The sequence below is a fragment of the Panthera tigris genome, chromosome B3 (genome assembly GCF_018350195.1).
Source record: "Panthera tigris isolate Pti1 chromosome B3, P.tigris_Pti1_mat1.1, whole genome shotgun sequence".
NCBI classification, from domain to species: Eukaryota; Metazoa; Chordata; class Mammalia; order Carnivora; family Felidae; genus Panthera; species Panthera tigris.
Window position 1 is genome coordinate 131,870,759 of NC_056665.1, and position 21,267 is coordinate 131,892,025.

A 21,267-nucleotide genomic window follows, 5' to 3' on the forward strand; every position below is an offset into this window, starting at 1 on the left:
AATTTTGGAGTTAGCTTCCAAAATGTTCTCAACACAGCACCCCACTCCAGCAGATATTTGAGTTGAAACCTAATGCATTCCCAGATTTCTTATTCGAAAGATGAGGAAATCGGGGCCCAGAGGTTGGCCTCAGATGGTTAGCTACAGGCTCGTCCCAGTCGCTGGATCATCTGATCACTGAACCTCCATTCCTCCACACCAGTTTCCAAACCTGAGGGCCACATGGCCTGGGAGGAAGAGATTAGCAACAGAGGGGCTAAGCTATTGCCTCGAATACCAGAATGAGTTTCATTTGCTCCATAAAATACCCACATTATTGTTTGAGCGTATTTTCAAAAGTAATAGTCATTATAGAGAAAACTTAGGTAAAAACAAGGAAGAAAATAAAAAACTGCTTTTAATCCATTTCTCCAAGATAACTGTTATTAACATTTTGGTTTATAATTTTTATGTCCTTTGGGAGGGTGTGTGGGTATGAGTGTGTGTGTATATACATAAATACCTATTTTTTTTCCCAAAGTGATCTTCTTTTTGTCACTTTCTTTTTATTTCCCATAAGAAAACAGTTCTGCATATGCAACAAGATTGTCCTTGGGAACTTTGATCTAAAGGATAAAACTTAAGAGTTTAGTCTCTGAAAATAGGCAAAAACTTTACATTTATTTATCTGATCACTTTGCAAATGTGCTCACTACAGTACAGTTGGGAGTAAATATTTCAAAAAACCATGACACAATAAAACTGATGGAGGAAATTATGTGAACTACAGTTTTAAAAAATTAACTACAGGGGCACCTGGGTGGCTCAGTCGGTTAAGCGTCCGACTTCGTTCAGGTCATGATCTCACGGTCCGTGGGTTCGAGCCCCGAGTCGGGCTCTGGGCTAACAGCTCGGAGCCTGTTTCGGATTCTGTGTCTCCCTCTTTCTCTGACCCTCCCCTATTCATGCTCTCTCTCTCTCTGTCTCAAAAATAAATGTTAAAAAAAAAATTAAAAAAAAATTAACTACAATTTAACTTTTTTCCTAGCTTATAGTCATGATCTCATGCCTAGAATACATTATGAAATCAGTTTCAGGGTGCCTGGGTGGCTCAGTCGGTTGTACATTCAACTCTTGATTTCAGTTCGGGTCATGATCCCAGGCTCATGGGATCTAGCCCTGTATCAGGCTCTGCCTGCACTGAGTGTGGAGCCTGCTTAAGATTCTCTCTCTCCCTCTGTCCCTCTCCCCAGCTCTCTCTCTCTCACTCAAATTAAAAAAAAATAAAAAGAAAGAAAAAAGAGAAAAAAATGTTTTAATTCAGTTTTTAACATGAAAACATTAAAAAAATCCAAGCAATCTGATATATCTCGAAAATCTTTTTTTAAAAAATCACACGATAGGGGCACCTGGGGGGGTTCAGTCGGTTAAGCGTCTGACTTCGGCTCAGGTCATGCTCTCGCAGTTTGTGAGTTTGAGCCCTGCATCGGGCTGTGTGCTGACAGCTCAGGGCCTGGAACCTGCTTCAGATTCTGTGTCTCCTTCTCTCTCTGCCTCTTCCTTGCTGTCTCTTTCTCTTAAAAATAAAGAAATATTAAAAAAAAAAGTTTTTTTAATCACGTGATGAAACTCTTAGCAGATTTTACTTTTAGCCCTATTTGGATTTTATGTAACGTTTTCAAACGTGACATATCGCTCCAGTTTGCAGTCACATTAAATAATATTTACAAAACTCTTTACATCAATCTTGGAACATAATGTAATATAGCAGTTAGTGAAAAATAGAAGTCAGGATAGTAGTAGTGAAGGACTAGTAATAATATTTTTAGTAATTTCCCCTTTAAAAGTTTATTTTATCTATTTAAAAACAATTTTTTTCATGTTTATTTATTTTTGAGAGAGAGAGACACAGAGCATGAACAGGGGAGGGGCAGAGACAGAGGGAGACACAGAATCCGAAGCAGGCTCCAGGCTCCGAGCTGTCAGCACAGAGCCTGACATGGGGCTCGAACTCACAGACCGCGAGATCATGACCTGAGCCGAAGTCGGACGCTCAACCGACTGAGCCACCCAGGCGCCCCTAAAAGTTATTTTAAAAGATACTAATCATATTTGACATCAGTGATTATCAGTCACCAATGGATAGATTAGATTTGTAGTTACCATTCCATAATTCATGTTTGTATGCAAATTATGTTGCTATAATTATAGTCCATTGCCTATTAAGACAAAGCTATTTATGTGTTAGGTTAATGTTTAATTGATAGGCAGAGTACTGGGATAAACATACATATACACGCACACCCCTGTATGCGTATATCTTTGTTATTCAATTTTTTTGCTGTCTGCCCACCATCCCTGTTGCTCATACTGTGCTACAGTAAGATACAGGATCAGGATCCAAATTTAAGCATCAGGAAGCAAGACAGATGCATGCTACTGGCGGGGCAGTGTTGGGGGAGAAATGCTCCCACCTTTGGCTTGAAAACGTGGACATTAGCACAACTTATTCAGAGAGATATTTGCCAGTATGTATCAAAAACTTTGAATATGCGCATTTCCTTTGCTTTAGCGATTCTACGTCGAGGAAATTATTTGTAGGGAATATATAACAAAAATGTATGCTGAAACAGTCATTAGGACTGCAGAGAATTAGAAATAATTTAAATAACCAATAACGATAGAGCACAATGCAGCCATTTTCAAAAGATGTTAAGTAAGAATACCTAAAGGTACGTTTACGACATTCTGCTAAATTACAACCAGCAGATTACAAAGCAGGTATGTCCAGAACAATCCTGTTATTGTAAATACCTGAATGTGGGTGTTTACATGTCTGTATATGTGTGAATGTGTGTGTTTGTGTGTGTGTATTAGGCTGGAAATAAACGCCTCAAATGAGCAGCATTTTCATGAACAGCATGGCGAGATTATGGACGATTGTTTTTCTTTGAGCTCTTCTGTATTTATCATATTTTCATCAATGAATATGTATTACTTTGGTAATTTGAAATAAAAAAAAAAACTGTTTTAAAAAGCACCAGCCCATTTGCCACCTGACAGATGGGAAACCGCTCAAGCACAGAGAAAAACAATTGCTTTAAAGTTTTAAAATTAAAATGAATACTTTTTAAAAATCGGATTTGAGTCCAAAAAGTGAGCCACAGACAAGATAATCAAGGTGTCCCTGTGGTTTCAAAACCCATTGTGTAGTTTTAAATAAATATCACTAATGCCAGCTCACTATTGGCTAAAATGGATGTTTTTTAAAACAAACTCTTGCGATTCCAAATCACATTCATTTACATGAACACCTTCACTTTTCTTTCTGTTCTTTTCATTGGGCTCTTCTCTGTGATTAGACAGGCCCCATCTGCCCTTTTGCATCAGACCAGCTTACAGGCAATTGTCTAGAAAACTTGTAAAATACCTAATAAAATCTGATTAACTGCAAGCCTTAATTAATCAGACATGTGGGCTTTGGTTTTTAGGAGAAAGATCAAGGGAAGAGAAAATAAAATATTAGGGGCTTAAGACCAACAAAAAGCTCAGCTTTGCATACATGCTTCGTGCGTGCTCCACTTGTCCAACTAATCTTAAAATTCAAGCCATAAGAAACCCAAAAGGCAATTAAAAGGAAATTAAAACATTGCCTGTAATCTTCTCACTTTGATTTTGCCATGATTTGTGATTTTTTGGACACATGCTACCAGTTTTTAATGCATACACAAAACACATGTGCACTCAAGCACACACACACGCGTGTGAGCGCACACACACACACACACACGGGTGGTGCACTCCCACACCTGGTAATAGGGCGATGGTTAGGAATGCTCCCTTCTTCGTGGAAGCTTGTAACTGGAGTATCCAAGTCTGAAATGTGTTGAGAATTTTTCATTTCTGCAAGTGGAGACATTTCTCCTTTAGAGCAGATTTCTAAGGTTTTTCAGAAAAAGCCACAGACCGGGCTCTCTAGTGACACAAAGGTAAAGGACCTACCTGGGATCCTGAGAGAAAAATGGCAAGATCACCACCACTATGACCACGGCTGTCCAGGGTGGCATGGTTGTGAATGGAAACAGGGAGATTCTTTAGCCTGACTGTGCCTTTGATGAGTTGGAGAAACGGTTTTTACCTAAATGAAAATTTGGGTTGAACTGTTGGTGTTCCTTATGTTGTGTTATTTAGTTATATAACTAGCTGGCTTTGGGAATTGTGCTGACACCTGCTGTTTTGTTTTTTCTAGGTCAGAGAGGTCAGACCAAACCCTGTGTGCCTGAGTGCACACGGGGTGTGTGTCTGTGGGTAGGTGAGTGGGGAGCTGTTTCCCTTGAAGGAAATAGATCCTCTCTCTTTCAGTCATCCGGGGTAGGCATGAAGGCCAGCCCTTGTGCAGGAAGGGGTCTCTTCCTCATTAGGACTAGAGGAGGGCGGGGCTGGTGTCTGCTCTATTGGGACCCTGAGAGGGGCTTTGGGTCTGTGAGTGGAAAGGGATGTAGAGCCCTTAGCTACCAAGGCAATCGCTGCACTTGACTCTGGGTTATTCCCCCAAGCATTCAGTAAAGGTTTGCTAAACACCTGAGCTTGGGTTTAGGCAGTTGGGACAGCTAAGGAAGGGAACCGACTTGGAGCCAGTGGCCAGGGAAAGAGAGCAAAGCCTGCTGGGAGAAGAACAAGCAGGTTAGCTCTGTGAAACTGGCAAGCATTCCCTTGGCACTTCCCAGAATGACCTTGGATGGAAACTGGAACAAGGGATTTCTTATGATCTTTGGGGTGGGCAGTCTGGAATCATAATTTGGGTGTAAAAGAAAACGTAAACTTACTTATTTTGTATTCCATCTTGGAAGTGGGTGGCACGTCCTAATAGTATGCATATTCTTATTTCTTTTAAAAAGAGAAACATCATGCATTGTGTTTTATAATCTGATCGTTTCGCTGAAGAATATGTTATGCAAAGTTTCCCATACCGTTAACTATTTTTACACAACATTTTAAACATGGCTGCCACATATTCAAAATGCATAGATGTACTGTGATTTATTCAACCAATTTATTTCCAGCGTCATTATTATAAGCAATACTGTGTTGAATATCCCCACTGCGAAATCTCTAGATACACCCATGACCATCTATTTAGACTAAAATCCTTGAAGCAAAATTTCTAGGTCAAAGGATATGTGCTTTTGACATATTGCCATCCTCCCCAAATGTTGTATTTCCACTAGCAGCCCTGAATCCTTAACAATACTGGCCATTATGACCCTTAAAACAAAACAAAAAAAGTTTGTGACTTTTGATGGCAAAATAAAAGGGGCATCTCTTGGCAGTGGGTATACACCTGCCAGACGCAGGCCATCAGGTGGGGTGTCAACAGTGGAGAATTTTCAAACAATAATAAAATGTACTAAATTGGTCTGCTCTTTATCAGCAGCACGTGTCAGCCATACGAAACATTTCTGGTGACAAATACCACTCAAAGACAGTTTTTTTGGGTCTAATTTCTAAACAACTATTGCAGTTTTCGTTAAGTTCTAAGAAAATAGATACTCTCTTAAAATTAGTGCATTTTTATTACTTACCTCCAATATAAACAGTATTCTACACGGGAGCTAACTTAGAGAACCCCCAGTTATGTGGTCATGTCCAGGCTGGGACACAGGTGGGACAGCTTCTCAGATTCCTTTCAAGGTTAACTTCATGATGTCTTGAAGTCATCTGAGTTTCCTTGGGGCACCATTCTATTCCCAACCACCACAAACCACACACGCTTGCATTTGAACAGAAATTTGACATTGGTAATGACTCCACAGAACTTGAGTGACTTCATTCCGTGAGACCCCTTGGAATTTTAATTTTGTGTCTAAATGTAAGTATAAACCGTGAGGTGTAGTGGTTTTACTCTGAAAGTACAAATTTTAGTTGATGCCTGAAACAGTTTCCTGAATTTAATAATCGAGATTTGTTCTCCCTGTTCAATTCTGGATTGTTTAGAAACTAAAGAACAAGTCAAAAGAATAAAACATTACTGAAAAACTGTTAGTTACTGGACAATTATTTTCATAAAATATTATATCAGATGGCAACCAAAGGGACCAAGTTCAAACTGTTGATATATTAAAAAAAAACTATTGAATAAATAGTAGAATTGCTTTTCTTTTGGGGGCTGTAACAGGTCTTTCATTTCTTATTTTATTAAAAATGTACAATTTATTTATTATATGTTATACAAAGTCCAATAAAAGAAAAATTCCAATGTCTGCATTTCTCTTCTGGTCACTGTTATTATTTCATATGATGATTACTGAAAATAATTTTGGCCTGTAGAGGAAGGGGGGGGGTTAGGACTGGCTATCTACTCTCAAGGGCCTAACACAGGCTCCCTTGTTCACAAGTGACGGAGAATTTCAAGATGGTGACACTAGAGCAGTGAACTAAGCTTGGAGTGCTTCTGAACATGGCGGGCCCTGGTTTTGTGTGTCCAGGATGCTGGGAACGCCACCGTCTCCAGGTTGGTTCCCTTCCTTGATTACAGGTGAGGCTGCCGGATGTGCTGCCCCTCTCCCCTAACCTTCAGAGAGGAGCTTCTCCAATGCCCTTCAGATTCTGCGTCACCCCCACAGATGACATCAGCTCTGCCCTCCCATGCCCAGCTGTAGCCAAAGGGCTAGGACGACTCTCAACCTCAGTTCGCCAGAAAAGTTGATTTCCCGGAACTGCACCCTCCCAGATCTTTTTGAAACAAATCATTATTTTACCAAACCAATAGCTCTTACTCTATTTATTGGATCTTAGGGAAACCTGACTATTGGGTAGTTGTTTCCTTGCCTGTTGTCTCTTCGGGGCTGAGATTTACACCGAATCTGTGCTGCGTAAAGAGAGGTCAAATTTGGCTTACTCATTTCCCAGCATGCCACTTACAGGCAAGCACCAGTGACGATTTGGATACCACGGAACTGTGACTGTTTGAAGATAAAGCGATGGTGATGAAGGTTGGAAATTTTTATCCAAGGGCACATGGGGTTCCAGGTCCTATGGAGGGAAACAGAGGAAAAAGTGAGGTCCAGCCCTCCAGGGCGAACAGGCAAACAGGGTGGGTTGGGGTGGGGTGGTCTCTGCCCTGCCCCCACTGGATGAAGAGCCTGTGAGGGTGAATGTCCCTTGGCCTTCATACCCCTGTCTGAAAGAGGAGCATCTATAAAATGCCCCAAGCTTCATGGGTCACTAGTGGGAAATAACTAATAAAAACCCACTTGTGATTCTTAAAGTGCATTTGACACAAACTGAAACCACACAAAGGAATGTGCTTCTAGGGTTTTCTTATGAAAGGCCGGGAGTAAATGACCCACAGCCTTTGCAAAGAGGCCGCCAGAGTATTTCTGAGACAAGAGTCTTGTTTTCATTCATGTACATAAAGGGATCGACTCCTTGAAGCCAAGAATCCCTGATGTGCTTGATCAATGGCTGCTAACGTGCCCATTTGGAGCTGGTAAGAAGTTAAACAGGGATTTCAGAAGATTTGTAATTGTAATTTAAGATAAGCCAGGGATGCAAATGAAGCTGACATTTAACTCTGAGTGGCTGACTGTGTACTGTGGTCTCGGGGTCCCACCAGCACCACACACACACAGACTTCCTAGTGCACCCCTGCCTTGCACAGTGCCTCGTGGATGGAGCCTCTCCCAGATCTGTGTGCCAGGCCTGGCCCTGTCTGGGGTCACAGGTGACAGTCACTCTACCATTCAGACATCAGTCTGGCCCCAAGCCCAGTGTGCTGCTGTTATATGGGTGAATAGGCTCCTGCAACCATGGACTGGACTGGAGGCTAATTTCTGGAATGTCTGCTCCAAGCCAAGAAATAGCTTTCCAGTGGAAGTCCTTACAGACAGGTGAAGGCCGTCAGATGTAGGGACCTTTTCTCGGTGAAACTCATCCCTTGGCCCCATGGTACTAAATCCTAACCACACCACCCACTACCTTGAGACCTTGGCCAGTTACATTCTAAACTTCATGTTCCTTGTCTTTAAATTGGGTGTAACCATAATGTCTACTGCAATACCTAGCACTTAGTAAGTGCTTAATAATTATTAGAAGAAAAATAAGCATTTTCTTTTACTTAACACTGAGACAGAGGGACTTTGGCTTAAGTGGTAAGTTTTATGTGAGGTGTATGTTACCACAATAAATTTTTTTTTTAATGACAAAACGTAGGGGAACTTATATTTTTAGCCGCTACAGAGGAACAGGGATGGGACTTACCCTCCTGCCTTAACTAAAACACTGAACAAAACATATGAAACAACACTTTTCAGATGTTAGTGGGAGGTGTAGGAAGTAATACCCAAAGGAAGAGAAATAAACAAGGGGAAAGACTTTCCAGGGACAGCACAGGGAGGGAAACCCGAGCCTGATGGTCTTCCTGAGCTGCAGAGACAGCTGAGAATTCAAGCAGGCCATGGCAGCTAGGATTCACGGGGCAGAATACCTGGGAGAGGAGAGTTGCAGAAGAAGGAGAGAGTTATGAAGGGAGACAGCATTGAAGATCTGACCTTGGCTGACCACCGATTAGCATGTGCATGTGAGAAATTACCTGGAAAAAGAACCAACAAAAAGAGCAGGCTGAGAAATCCGTGTGGCTCACCCAGGTCTAGGAGTGGTTCGTGTTCCCACCCTAGGACAGGGAAAGTATTGCAATATGCAGGGCATAGAAAGAGTCCTCAGAAAGTGTTTTGGGGGCACCTGGCTGCTCAGTCGGTGAGCCTCCGACTCATAGTTTTGGTTCAGGTCATGATCTCACGGCTCATGAGTTCAAGCCCTGCATCAGGCTTTGTGCTCAGAGTGTGGAGCCTGCTTGGGATTCTGTCTCTGCCCCTCCCACTCTCTGTCTCTCTATCTCTCAAAATAAATGAATTAATTTAAAAAAATAGTGTTTTGTTTTAGCAATGGGAAAAAATTAGTCCTAGGCTAAAGTATGCTCTGGTCCCACCTAGCAAAGCTTAAAAGCAAGCCTCAGAAGGATTAAAGTAATTTAACTATATCCCAGAACAAAGTTCAAGAATATGTAAAGGGAAACAAAAATACCCAGCACCCAACATCACAACATTTGACATCCAACTTAAAAAATTAGTAGATGTGCAAAGAAGCGGGAAAATATAGCCCAAAATGAAGTGAAAAACCAGTCAATAGAAACAGACCCAGACATGACACTGATGATACAATGAGTGAGTAGACAAGGACATTAAGACAGTCATTTTAACTGTATTCTATATGTGCAAGACAGGGGGATGCATGAGTATGTTAAGGAGAGATACAGAAGCTGAAAAAACAGACCCAAACAGAATTGAACTACTAGAGACGAAAAATACAATGTCTGCAATGAAAACACATTGCATGATGGCAACAGCAGATGAAACCTTGCAGAGTGAAATACTAACGAACTTGAAGGCATGGCAGTAGGAGCCACCCAAGATGAAACAGAAAAATAACTGGAAAAAATAAAATAAGCAGAGCATCAGTGAACTGTGGAATGACTTCAAGCAGCCTAATATAGTGATTGGAGTCTCTGAAGGAGAGTGGGGAGGAATAGAAAAAAAAAATATTTAGAGAGATGATGGCTGAAATTGTCCCAAATTTGAAAGAAATTGTAAATTCATGGATCCAAGGAGCTCCATGAATATCAAACACGAGAAACACGAAGAAAACCACACCAAGACAGATGACAACTGAATTGCTTAAAGCCAGTGATAAAGAGAACATCAGAAAGTTGCCAGAAGGGAAAGTATACATTGTCTAGAGGAGCAAAAAGATTTCCCACCAGAAAGAATGTAAGCCAGGGGACTCTGGAGACACATCTTTAAAACAGTGAAAGAAAAAACCAATATGTACCTAGTATTCTATACCCAGCAGAAGTATCCTTCAATCAGTGAAAGTTGACATGCTAAAGCAGAAGGAATTCATCCCCAGCAGACCTGTACCACAAGAAACATCAGAGAAAGTCCTTTGGGCGTATGGAAGATGATACTAGATGGAAATAAGCATTTATATAAAGGAATGTCAAGCACTGAAAATGGTGTCCGTAAGAGTGGATATAAAAGTCTTTCCTCTTGGGGCACCTGGGTGCCTCAGTCGGTTGAGTGTCTGACTTGATTTCGGCTCAGGTCATGATCTCAGAGCCCTGAAATCGAGCCCTGCATCAGCCTCTGCTCTGAGCATGGAGCCTGATTGGGATTCTCTCTCTGTGTCTCCCTGCCTCTCACTGAAAAAAGAAGGCTTTCCCCTTTTAAAATATCTCTAACATTTTAATCTTTAAAATTTCTGCCATTTAAAATGTCCACTTTCTGGGGGCGCCTGGGTGGCTCAGTCGGTTAAGCATCTGACTTCGGCTCAGGTCATGATCTCACAGTTCGTGAGTTCGAGCCCCGCGTCGGGCTCTGTGCTGATGGCTCTGTGCTGATGGCTCGGAGCCTGGAGCCTGTTTCAGATTCTGTGTCTCCCTTTCTCTCTGCCCCTCCCCTGCTCATGCTCTGTCTCTCTCTGTCTCAAAAATAAACATTAAAAAAAAAAAATTTAAAAAAAAATAAAAAAATAAAAATAAAATGTCCACTTTCTGGAGTGGAGAATCCATGTGACTGAGCCCCACAGTATGAGACTCCTCCTGCTTTGGCCTCTGGCACGTGACTGAGGCTGATTATTTGCTTCTCTGGACCTCAGTTTCCCCCACCTGTCAAATAGGAGATACAGTGTCCCAGCCTGTTTTACAGGGTGGTTGTGATAAGTAAGCTAATAAATAACCTAATAAATACCAAACCCTTCCTAAAATGAAAGCCACCTATTAACATGACTGGTCTTGTTTCAGTCTGGCGGTCCCTTCCAAGAAAACAGCTACTCGCAGTGAGCCTGCCGCGCTGATGCGAAGGCTGAAGCCTGTGTCTGGGGCAGCGGGCCTGTGTCTCCTCTCTCCGTGGAGAATCCTCCTCCCTCTTTTGGGTGAGGAGTGATCGCTTGAGAACACACTTTCTCTCCCAAATGAACTCCCTCATTCTGGTCAAGCTCACCAGTAGGCGAGCCCGTCTTCCCAGACGAACAATGACACCCGTGGCTCTTGCTGGCTTCGCCCGGTGAAGGAGGTAGGTTCACGGAACAATGCCGTATCCTGTCTGGGCATGAAACAAGGAGCTGAGCCTCATTCGGAGTGGCAAGGGGCCCTGCCTTTCCGCCTGTTGACTTTTCCTGTTTGCTCAGGCGAAGGTGGCCCTGGGGTGACCCAGGCAGGGAGGCTGCACCAGCGGGCAGAGGGCCAGGCCCAAATTTGAGGTTTCAGAATGACGAGTCACGCTGGGGTCACGCCCTGGGCCGGGAGAGGTGCCACAGCCCCTGCAGACTGTTCAGAGTGCTGTCCCTTCTCCTTGTGCTTCAACAAACGTTGGCTGAGCACCCGCCACACACCAGATTCACTGCCAGATGGTTTCTACACAGGGTTTAATTTCTTCTTCACGGCAGCCTCGTGAGCTGGGGATTTACAGTCCCATTTCACAGAGGAGGAAACTGAGGTCCAGCTAGTTGGCGGCCCGGCTAAATCCGAGCCCTCTCCTCCCACCTCGAGTCCGGAGCCCTTTCTGAAGGGTCGTTCCTGCACGACCTGGACGTTTGGCTACTTGCAGGGCACGGGGCTCTGAGAGGGTTTCAGAAGAAGCAGAGGAAAAGCCGTCCCCGCCAACACTTACAGAAAGGCTGCTCTGCGCCAGCCACTGTGCCAACTCTTCACGGGAGCCGCCTCGTGTCATCCTCAGACTAATGTAATCCTCGAAGAGCTAAATGCTACTTTGCTCCCATTTCACTGGCCCAGCATTGCACAGCTTGGAAGGGGCAGACGGGGCTTTGCAGCAGATCCAGGATTTTGTCCCAGAAAGCAGTGGGGCACAGAAGTGTAGGAAGTCTGTAAACTATGGTGTGGGGCACGTTACCACCATGGGCCGCCGGGACTTCATCCCCCTGGGGTGTCATCCAGCCCCCTGCTTGCTGACCTGCCCTGGCCTGAAGAAGACACGCAGGCAGGGAGCCGTGCCCTCCGCCGTCCTGTTGGCAGGGGCTGGGGCATGCTAAGGGGGGGTCTGGGTGGGGCACGGACGGCTTCACTACATCGTAGGATCGTCCTGATCCCGCTGTGGATCCCGGGCTCCTGCCCGCCCGCCCGTGGGAGGGAAGCCCGTGTGTGCCCGTGTAAAGGTGCCAGGAGCAGCCGAGCGAGACAGAGAGGGCCGCCCCTCAGCAGAGGCCCTGGGCGATGTCCAGAGAACACCGCTGGGCTGTTCCTAAATCCCACCCAGACCCCCAGGTCCCCGAATGGGGGTTCCTTCCCGCTCCCTCAGCCACCCTCCAACTCCAAAACTGGGGAGCGGCTTCAAAAGGCTCTTCACTGACGGAGCAGGGGTTCGGCAGGGACGTGGCCAAGGCCCCTGAGCAGCCTTGCTGGGTCCTACCTCTGTCTTTGCCTGGCCTGCCACGACCTCAGGGACGGGGCACGGTGCCTCCCACCGTGGCTCGGGGCTCCTGGGGAGGACAGCAGATCATCCCCCGGGCATGAGACCTGCCCCCTGGTTGGGTGCAGGCACAGACTCTCGGCAGTCCCCAGATCCGGAGAGACCCCAAACCGCACAGTTTCCCAAAGTGAGAGAGCTGGGCCATCTCACTCAGACCTGGGCGGAGGGGGGACAGAGAGGCGGGGCCTGCACAGAGAGCTTCTAAGACACAAGCGACAAGACAGTGGTGGCCGTGGGGGTGGAGCCCCCCCCCGCCGCCCCCTTGTTCTGAGAAAATGACTTGGCTGTTTTTCTTTAGATGGGCCTGGAAAGCCCTGGGTTCAAGCCTCAGCTCTGCCACTTAGGATCCGTGAGGTCCTGGGGAAGTTCCTTGGCCTTTCACGTCTCAACTTCTTCACCTGTAAGATGGGACTAACAGTCTCCCCATCACGAGGTTGTCAGGAGAGTACCTGCATTCCAGGTAAAGGAAGAAGGGACAGGAAGGACGGAGACTGCTGGATGCCCCTCGGCGGGCCCTTCGTGGGGCCCGAGACGCGCACTGACAGCGCGTAAAGACAAGCTGAGCGCCCTCTGGGCTCTCCGCACACGTGGCTCCTTGTCCCAGGGGGCCGGGCTGCTTCACCCCAACGCAGGTGGCGGGGTCGGGAGCCACACAGCTGGATTCCAATCCCGGCTCCTCTACTTACATCTGTGCTGTCTTGGGCAAGTAACTGGGAGTCTCTGTGCCTCCGTTTCCTCGTCTGTAAAATGGGGATAATAAAAGTAACTGCCTCATACATTGGTACACATGAAGTGCTTGCCTGGCACACAGTCAGCGCTCAATAAACGTAAGCTCTGCTGCTCACGTTCCCTGACAGCACCCTGCGTCAGTAGCTTTCACACCCCGCATCAGTAGCTTTTCTGTCTCAAACCCTTTGTCTGCCATGAAGGACCCCCTACCACCCACCAGGCGAGGGAGAGTCCAGAAAACAGGACGTGTCATCGCTTCCCACCCGTCACCCCGGGACCTGTGCGTGAACTGCTGGGGGGAGGTGGCCCTCGTTCCCACGTTTGCTCCAGTGGCAGGGACATGAGGCAGGAGAAGGGGGAGTCCTATGGAAGGAGTCAAGTCCTTCTGTGACGTCCCCCCATTCGCCCGGCTGTGGGATCTCAGAGAAATGGGAGGGAGGCGCTGGCACCCCGGTGACCACGCTCCACACAGGGTCCCATAACTAGTCCCACATGGGAAGAGCACGCGGTGACAATCAGCATGCTGGGAGCGGAGCCTGGCCTTTCATAAAGCTCCTGGAGCAACCCTGCTGTTTACTCTAGATGCAGAGAAGAGTATGTAAGTTGATTAAACTGGGTCCCTGCGGAATGGCGTGGCTCCACATTTAGCAGAGACACGATACAATTATAGAGAAGCTGCAGGACCATGGAATCCCGGGTCCTCTCACAGCTCTGGCTCGCTTAATGCGAACATGCCCCCCCTTCCTTGATGTCTCTCTGTGCTTTGCCACATGCCTGCGGTACATGTCAGCTGGGAGAGCATTGTTCTTGGTTTTGCTTTGTTTTTGTTGTGTTTTTTTTTTTTTTTAACATTTATTTATTTTTGAGAGACAGAGTGTGAGCAGGGGAGGGGCAGAGAGAGAGGGAGACACAGAATCGGAAGCAGGCTCCAGGCTCCCAGCTGTCAGCACAGAGCCTGATGCGGGGCTCGAACTCACGAACTGCGAGATCGTGACCCGAGCCGAAGTCAGACGCTTAACTGACTGAGCCACCCAGGCACCCCTTTATTTTTGTTTTTTTACGACTAGGCTTCTGGTAAAATCACTCCTCTCTCCCATGTCCCAAAACTTCATTGCTTTGCATATTTTGTCTTTTTTTCAATTTTGTTGTTTCCTATCCTGCTTTCTTCCAAAAGACATTTGAGGTAACTATGGTCACACAAAAGGAACAAAGATTCATGAAGCAAAAGAAAAGAGCAAAATGCAGAAAAGGGAAAGGGGAAAACGCTTACCAAGAGCTCTCGGCTGAGGGAAGTTGCAGTAATGAAATCCCAAGCTTCCTTGCAGCCTGAAAAAGAAGTGAAGCGTATATACCATGTATCTTTCATTGTATACACGTTCATCATGGGAAAAAAAAAATAAACAGAAACCCAGCTCATTCTTGGCTCTGAGCTTTGAGATGATTTTGTCTTGGGTCACTGGGGCTTTGGCTCTGGGTCCTTGAGTATGTTAATGAACAATTTCTTCGAATGACAGTCATAGACACAGAAGATTTCCTTTTATTGACGTTGTCCTGTGTCCATTCTCAAAACAAGATGAGTGCATAATAAGGCGAGTTTCCTTAAAGGAATTTATAAGGCTATCTTATAATAAATAAAGCCAAGAATTTTTAAATGTTTCATGTAAAAAGATTTTATTCATAATATTAATCATGTTAATATTATTATGTTAATTAATATATTATCATTATATATTACATATTATGCAATTGTTATTAATAATAAATTTAAGAATGTTAATAACTGGCAATAATTCATAGCATCAATAATTATAACAAATTATATTATAATAAATTATAATGAATTATATATTAAATAAATTATTAAATAAATAGTCTATATTATTAATATATACTGTTATATATTATATATTATTACTAATTACTAATAATTAATAGTAATAATCACTTATGAGTGATAGCAGATTATCCTCAAAACCTTAAGATTGTCTCTTTCAGAGTAAATTAGGAGTTTACCCATAATGGCAGAAACATCAGCCACCTGTCCCGGCAGCTATATTTGCCTGTGGCCCTATCAGTTTCCCACCGCTGTCACAACAAACCATCACAAGTTGGGTGGCTTGAGCCACAGAAATTAATGGTCTCACAGTTCTGGAGGCTGGAAGTCCAAGATCAAGGGGGTGGCGGGGCCAATCTCCCTCTGAAGGCTCTAGGGAAGTACTTGTTCCGGGTAATTCCTTGACTAGTGGCAGCCGTGGTATTCTCTCTCAGGATCTGTATCTAAATTTCATGGCTTCTCACATGGTGTTCTCCCTCGGCGTCTATATCTAACTTTCCCCTTTGTATAATGACACCAGTCATATTAGATTAAAGCCCCCCCTATTCCAGTATGACCTCACCTTGACTGATCCGATTTGCAGTGACCCTATTCCTAAATAAGGTCACATTCTGAAGTATTGGGCGGTTAAGATTTCAACACATGAATGTGGGAAAGGGGGGCAAATTTAACCCAGAACTATGGCCACGGACATGGGTGAACCCTGAAATCAAGCCATGGGGACCAGGCTATACTCTTGGAAGGAAAAAACTGACATCTCACCGAGCTGAAACCCGATCAGGTGTCTCCTGTTCAGGCTTATAGGAGAACCTTGTCATCAGAACAGCGTGATTCTTCCTGGAGCCTGGGAAAAGAGAAAGCCAAAGAATAGGAACTAGTCAGTGTTTATCCGGGCCTGGCCAAGAGGCAGAGTCAGCAAATCTGGGGATTCAGGCACTCCGGCCTCCACATAGTTACATTTGGCTCCTGAAGGGGAAGCATCCACCGTGGCTTTGATCAAATCTCTCTCAAGAGTTTCTTAGTTCTAATACTGAGCTCGCTGAACTTGGTAATTCACCTTCTCAGGAACCCAGAGCATACTGGGAACCACCATGCTGTACGTGTGACATTATACTACATTCTGTGTAAATGTGTCCCCTGGCTTTGTGCAATACACATCCCACACAGCATATAATATAGACCTAGGGTCGGTGTTCCTCCACTGCAGAGGGAGCGTGCAGTCCCCCCCCAAAAGACTCTCTGTTGTCAACAAACTCTTTGGCACTCTGGTTTATCCATCAGTCTTTTATGACTTTGGTTAATGGTAGTCTGCCCCACTCTCCCCGTGTCCCTCTGGCTGTGAAACCAGAGAACAGTTCTTCGGAGGTGTTAATTCAGAGAATAGGTAAGAAATAAGGTGTGAGAGGCAGGAGGTGGAGAGGAAGGATCCTATAGAGAGAGGGTGTAGTGGTGCAGCTGGTAGAACAGTGGAGCGCAAACAAATGTCCTGTGGGCTGAAGTGGACCGATGGCGTATGAGTAGTTGGCAGCGGGGGCGGGGAAGTGGCAAAGTAAAGGCTCCAAAATAGCATTGAGTGCAAGAAAACTGGGACAAGAGGAAAGGAAATGTAAGAAGCATTAATGACGCTTCCGTGTTGTTTTTCAAAGAGACACAAATTAAAGACTGAAATTCCTGGATGTTTTTTTTGTCTTTTGCCTTTTGCTGTTGGTACTCCTGATTACTTTTGGCTATTTGATGGGGCTTCTTTGAAAGCAACTCCGTATAGAAAGAACAGTGCTGTCCAAGAGAAATAGACTCTGGTCTGCATATGTAATTTTAAGTGTTCTAATGGTAGTCACTTTAGAAAAAGAAAAAGAAACAGGTGCAATTGATTTTAACAATATATTCTGTTTAACGCAAATATCCAAATATTATTGCAATATGTAATCAGCATTTTCAAAGGTATTAGTGAAATAGTTTACATTCTCTTTTTCATATTGAGTCTTTAAAAATCCAGTATATTTACAGCACATCTCAAATTGGATTCTCTACTTCAACTGCTCTGTGGTGATCACACACGTGCATTAGGACAGATAGAGGCTGGACTATGCAGTTCTGGGTTTCTTAAGAATAAAACAATAATCATAATAGTAGTAGTAATTAATAATATTTATTGAGCATCTTAGATGCCTCTTAGATGTGACACATGTCATATGAACCTTGTTTCTCATGCAGGGTTCATTTAATCCTCTTATTAAACCTCTTATTAAACCTCTCATGCAGAGGTTATATTTAATCCTCTTAACAACCTTATATGGAAGGTACTATTATTATCCCATTCTACAGATGCTGAAACAGAGCCTCAGAGAGGGTGAGTGATTTACCCAGGGCCACACAGCTGAGAAAGGGCAGAGCCGGGACCGGAAACCCAGTCTGCCTGACGCCAGCACTTGGTGTTATTTTCTCAGGGTCAGCGAAGAGGCTGGCCACTGCCCACGCTTTCCCCAACCCCCTCCTCAGAGCTCAAGGATGGACTTTCTTTTCTGATTAGTGGAGCTGTCACGTTGCCTTAAAGAACAGACCGGAAAGAACGTTAATTGTACGGCTGAGCATCCTGTGTGACTGACTGAGAACAGGGCAGTAACAAGACGCTCCGACTCTCATCAGCCAGAGGAAGTTGCAAATTCAAAGCCGGCGACCAGGTTCACAAAATGCAATTGTTCTCAATGACACTTAGCAAAGAGCCAGAGAGAGAACTGATTGTCATTAAAAGCTGGACAAGAGGATCGATTGCCCCCCCCCCACCCCAGTGATGATTTGAGGATTCTGACTTGGCCATGCTGAGAATGTCGGTGCGGACACATTGTGATGTGATTTCCTATATGGAAACAGCTCCAGCATGGCCAGTCAGCGTCAAAGAAGCTGGAAACCGAGGCCTGGCCAAAGGCGGGGGCAGCCTAGGCCCACGCAGCCCCACATCCACCCCTAAAACCCATGGGCAGCGGGAGCTCTGCTGGGGCCTGGGGTAGGGTCGCCCCTTCTCTGGTCGCGTTTGTCCAGATGCTCTAGAAGCCCTGCAAGCTGTGACATTTCTGCGTCTGGGGCTCTGTGGGAGGACAGTGGTCCCTGCTAAGCACAGCAGCAGCACCTTCTGGAGACAGAAGGTCCGGACACGGATGTGGCCTGGACAAGCCACACCAAAGCATCTCCCTACTCACTCCTGAGCACCCAAGGCGGGTGGTGAGCAAGGCCTCGCTTCCAGAAGCTTTCCTAGGCAGGAGGTGATACCGTGTTCTCAAATGTTCCTGAAACCATTGCCAGCTCCCGTCCATCCTGCCCCGGCCACAGTTGGAGAAGAGTGTGCGAGGCTCTCCCGAGGAGCAGCCAGGCCAGGTCCACGCAACACCTTGGGCTCCTCCCTCTGTGCATTCAGGAGAAGCTAACTGAGTGACCCCTGAGGCAGGCCTTGGGGATAAAGAAATGCACAGGGCAAAACGTCTGTTCTTCAGGAGAACGTGGCCATAGACAGACTGAGAAATCAACAGCTACAAGCAAGCTGAAAAGTGCCGGAATACAGGAATTTAATCTACAGCTGAACAGAGAATACGTGGGGACTGAGCTTCATGGGGTGAGAGAACATTCTGGAAAGGCAGAAGGGACAGTCCATATCAAGGGACGGGGAGGGGCACTAGGGGACATCCTAGCAACTGTAGCTTACCTAGCAGCTGGAGCTTGGAGTGGGCACAGCGGGGGAAGGGGATCAGGCTGGGGGCTGGCATGAAGGGCTCATGTGCCATGCTGAAGAATCGGGACCTTAGCCAGAGCTTAGGGTGCATGGGAAGATTTTAGAGCAAAGTGTCAGATGGCTGGGTGGAACATTCCTTGGCCTTCCCCAGCTGAGCTCAGCCTGGTGTAGCAGGGCTAACGGCGGACGCTGTTTCCTGCTTTCGCACCAGCTGACAGAGGTGAGGAATGGAGAGATGGGAGGGAGGGGCAGACAACGTACTCTTCTTTGCTACCAGTATTTTTATGTCTAAAAAAAGACCACCCACTACTGAGAAGCTTGGGGAACAATATGCCAGCTGCCCATATGCCAGTTGCCACAGCTAGAGTTGTGGAGGTGAGCTTACCTGAAGGTAGGAATCAGAGTTTTCACCCGCATCCCCGGCACTTATCCGGATTGGCACATAGGAGTTGCTGAAAAACAAGTGTGGGATGCCTGTGAGTGAGAAGGAGGCACTCTATTTTAAAACTTTCTCAATTGATTTCTTCTTAAATTCTTCATTGTCCTTTCCTGTTTTTTTGGATAGGCTTAAATATATATGCCATGCTGGGTAAGGTGTCATATGTATTTAAAAATAACTAGGTGCCAGAAGAAACCAAACTCAACTTCTGAGGTGTGTGTGTGTGTGTGTGTGTGTGTGTTTAAAGGAAGCCTATTTATTTCAAATGCATTTGACTATATTTAGAGGCTAACTACATGCTAGATATGGCAGTGCCCTAAATAGGCTTGCACGTAGAGTGAAGAAGTACCACTAAGTATTATGCTGGAATTTCCTGATTGTAAACAGGAGAAGACTGTCTGCAAACAGGAGATCTATAGTCTCAATGCTGCCCCTGGGTAATCTCCTTGGATGGATTATTACAAGAATGGCTGGTAAGCTCTTGGCAAGGAAGCCAATGTGGGCTCACTATGATTCAATAACGGAATGAACGAATGAAAGAAGGAATGGATGAATGAAGCGTGGTTGTTCTTTATATGAGGGATATGTTGTGTAAGACCTCATATAATTTAATACATGCATAAATCAAGACTAATTCCCCCATGGGAATAAAGTAGGATTTACATCACTTCAAGTTGTGTACATTAAGTGGAACCTTATTCTTTCCCATTGCCTTATTTCGGATTTGCATAATTCGTATCAGCATAGAGTATGACTTGATTTCCTCTTTTATAAAGGAGGACTATGGATTTATATCTGGAGATCGAGGATGTGCTTGACAAAGTTTTGATCGGATGCAGAAATGTAGGCTGCATTTTCATAAAGCCAAGCGCAGATGCCCTCAAAGTATGTTGATCACAATGAAATTGACCTACGAGGCGGGTCTCCAGAACCATGCCACAGAGCTCCAGCTCTGTCCTCATCAATATACAAAAGATATTCTCAAATCTGTGATACAACAATACCTGGAGAGAAAGCAAGTGTTTCAGATGACAAAGTCAGGACCCTCACCCACCCACCCCATGTTCATCTCAACTACCTTGGACAGTGGACCAAATCTAAGGAGGTGGCATTTAAGAGAGAGAAATACAACGTCCTGCACTTTGATCCCAAACGAATATCCAGAGAAATACACCAACAGGGACTTGTTTTAGTTAATAGCAAGTTCAGTCTGAATCAGTGGTGTGACGAGTCTTCTGAGAAAAAAAAAAATTAATTCAGTCTTTGGTTTTCTTAATTGAAGCAGAAGATCTAGAATGGAAGGAGTAGATAGTTCCTCCTCTTCAAACTTACCTGGAATTCTGTTTTCCGCTCTCAGTTTTGATCACAAGCTGGAACATGTCCAGAAGAGAGAAAGAGTAGACAGAACTTGAAATGTTTATTCTGGAAAAGACTTAGGGAGGAAATTATTGTTTCCACATGTATAAACGGCCGCCATGTGCAAGAAGATTTAGGCTTGCATTTTTGTGGACTTCCATGCCAGTGCAAGGACCTTCGGGTACAAGTTTTAGGGAGTGAGATTTTGTTTTCATATAAGGACAGTTAGAATGTCTGAAGAGGAGAGGATCACCTGAGTTCATGTGGTTGGTCTGGCCATCTTGGCACCGTTTAATGGCCGTGTAGAAAGAGTCCATGAATCTGATTTCCTTTTCTTTTGAATTCTCAGAGTTAGTTACAGATGATCCCCCCAAAATAACTAAATAAAATAAATGGCCAGTAAATTATGAAAAATAATGTAACTTTGCTAGTAACTAAATGAAAATTCAAACAGTAATAATGTGTATTTTGTCTGCTAGCAAAAATTAAGGAGAAAAATAAATTCCAATATGGTAGGTAAGGATGCAGTGAACTTGGTTTTCATTCACTGGTATTTTTTTTTTTTAACTTTTTTTTTAAACATTTATTCATTTTTGAGAAACAGAGCATGAGCTGGGGAGGGGCAGAGAGAGAGAGAGAGAGAGAGAGAAGGAGACACAGAATCTGA